Source organism: Humulus lupulus, chromosome 1 (assembly GCF_963169125.1).
Source record: "Humulus lupulus chromosome 1, drHumLupu1.1, whole genome shotgun sequence".
NCBI lineage: Eukaryota > Viridiplantae > Streptophyta > Magnoliopsida > Rosales > Cannabaceae > Humulus > Humulus lupulus.
The window spans coordinates 206,339,043-206,342,371 of NC_084793.1; positions in this window are offsets into that span (position 1 = coordinate 206,339,043).

Sequence of the window (3,329 nt, forward strand, 5' to 3'; positions counted from 1 at the left end):
AACTTGTCCCGAGCGCTTAGGTTAAAATCCCCGAACCTAAAACCTAAGCTTCCCTTTCTTTTCCATTTAGGGTCGCGGCATGCCCTTTAGGGTCTCGACCTGCCTCTTAGACATAGGGCTAGGCCCTCCCTACTGAAGAACACAGGTCGTGACCTGCACCCCCAGGGTCGTCGCGCGCCTAGGCAAAACAGAGGCCTTCCAGCCTCTTTGAGCACACGGGTCGCAATGCCTGAAGAACAGGGCTGCGGCCCAAGCCCCCAAACTCAGAAAATCAACCTTTTTCCTCGAGCCTAAACCCCAAATTCATACCTCAATCATCAACCAAACTCATATTTAAGTCCAGAATTCTTATCATTATAGCCTAAACATCATAACCAACCTATAAACAATTCCTTACACTCATCAACACACCCAAAACCAATGTTGGAATCCATTTTCATGCAAGCTCTAAGTTCTAACAACAATCTAGAATAATTCAGCAAGTTAAGACTTGAAACCTTACCTTTGTTAGTGGCTTGAATTCCTCCAGCTGTTCCTTGTCTATCCTAGCCTCAATTCTTCAGATTTCCCAAGCTCCAATTCCTTGAGTTGTCTCCTTCAAATCTTCAAAATTGTCTTAGGTTCTAGAGTGGAAGAGAGAATCGAATGGGAGAAAAGGTGAGTTGAGAGTTCCTGTGGTTTCCTTCTGATTTCTTCCTAAAGTCTCAGCACCCAAAAATCAAGTATATCACTAAGCCAAATGTCCAAATTACCCCTTAAGTCAATCTAAATCCTCCAGTGCCACCAAGGGCAATTTCATCATATGCCACATCCCGCTAAGTCCTCGAATATTCCTACCAATTCCTAATTAATCCCTTCATGTCCAATTAATTACCAAATACTTACCCATTACTCGATGAATCTTAAATATACGTTAAACTTCCCAAAATACCCATAAGCTCACCGCGTATTAAACCCCGCTGTGACTATTTTGCTAATTCACTCACTAGGATCGTCTCGAGATGTATAGCACAAATATATCCACATAATAATGTGGCCTCAATCATTTAACACATATAATCACATTTATGCCCTTAACGGGCCAAAATTACAGATATGCCCTTTTAAACAATAATGGGCCCACGTTCATATTTTATACTTATAACACATGCATATAAATATATTCATATCATCATATAAATCATGCATGCCACATAGTCACGCATTTAATCAATTAATCACACATATTTCCAATTATGCCCTTCCAGAACGCTAATCAAGGCTCTAAACCCTATTAGCATTTTTTGATCGTTACACTAGGGATTTCGAATCCACAAAAAAAAAAAGACAAAACAACTACAAGGAAAACAAAAGACTTAGAAACAAGAAGATGAAAGAAAATTGAGTAGAGGATTGAATCACTAGGAACATAAGAACACAAACCTAGCTTGAATCCTCCTCTTCCTTCTTCTCCTTTTCTTTCTAGCCTCACGCCTCCCCTTCTCTCCCTATAGTCGGTAGCCACCTCAAAATGAGTAAGGGAATTTCCTCGCTTCCCTTTTTATCTCTCAAAGCGTAAAACCCTAAGAGGCAATCACCCATAATGGCCTCAATCCCTTCCTTATACTCTCCTCCACCATCAAGTAAAATATTAAAAATAAAAAAAGTAAATTGAAAAACAATCCCCCTAGGTTGACTGGCCCTCTCCTTCTCTCTCTCTCTCTCTCTCTCTCTCTCTCTCTCTCTCTCTCTCTCTCTCTCTCTCTCTCTCTCTCTCTCTCTCTCTCTCTCTCTCTCATACAAAGTCTCATCACTCACTTACATACATTTCTCCACCTTCTAAAAATAGCTTAGGTCCACAAATCAATCCCTTACATCTTTCTCCCTTTATTTTCTTTTGAATTTTTCTATCAAAAATTACTTTCCCATTTGAACTTGTGTGAACACAAGTGCTCTAGAAATATCTCATTTTAAAATAAATAATAGAAACTAAAATGTATGGTATTCTATTGCATGCTCACCATGCTTACCATGCACATGCACACACACAAGTATTAGGGGTGCATTTCTACTAACCATGCACCTTGGTGCACATAACCAAATCTCAAGAACTAACATTTATAATTAATTAAATTAATTAATTAACAAATAAAAAATCACACATTTTCTACCAAACAATTTTAAATACATTTAACACTTAACAATTATAAATTTAAATAAATCACAAAATTAAATAAATTAAAAAAAGAAAACTGGTATGCTACATGTGAGCCACCAACTAATGTATATTAAGGTTTAACTTTCTTCTCCCCAATTGAATTATATATGGGATTGTACCAACTAACTAATTTTCCCTTTAAAGACACAATGATTTCTTCAAAAGATTTCTTACCTCATGCATACTCACTATAATGACCACTATCAACAACATCTAAATCTTCATGCATAACATATCTATCCTTCCTAGAACTAGGTAGCTAGAAATCATTGAACAAAATACAGAACAACCAACTTTACAACAGCCTCATCATCATCACCCCACCTCTTAGCCCTAAAACACTCACAAATAGACTACTTAGAAATCTTATTAAATCCTGGCCAATATTTATCCAAAAGGTTATGTGACTCTTGTTTGAAATTCAAACTATTGAACTCTCCTTCATAGTATAAACCAATAATAATAAAAAAAAAACTCTTTAATACTAAACCTCAGCCTAATACAACTAACAATAACCCATAGCTCGTACTCATTTGGCTGCTTAACCTCCCTCAATAACAGCCCATGCATTAATTGAGGCTTAGGATAAAATGAAGGAAGATTCAGGAAACTACCAAAACAAGTTCAAGAAAATATTTCCTTTTGTTTAATAGACAAATACTTGTTAAGGTCCCATATAACCCTGAAAATACAACAAGAAACAACTTGAGAATTAAAAAATGCTTAGGATTGATTAAGTAATATCAATACTACAATAAAAAAAATTAAATTAACAAAAATAATAATGAAACAACAAACAAACATAAAATGCACAACGACGGACATCAGAACAAAACAAACAACAATAATAAAAAAACAACAACACAACCACAAAAAAAAAACACATGCAAAAATACCATAAAAAATGGAGATATTGAAAAAACAACAGCTTCATCATCATCACCTCCCCCTTACCCATAAAACACTCACGAATAGAAGAGACGTGAGAAGAGTGGGAAGAATGTCAGGTTGAAATTTAAAATATGAAAAAAAAAATACAAATAATCATTGCATAGTACATGAATTAGATAACGTAGTATAATTGTAATATTTAAACTTAATATACCGTATAAATAAATAAAAGTGAACAGTA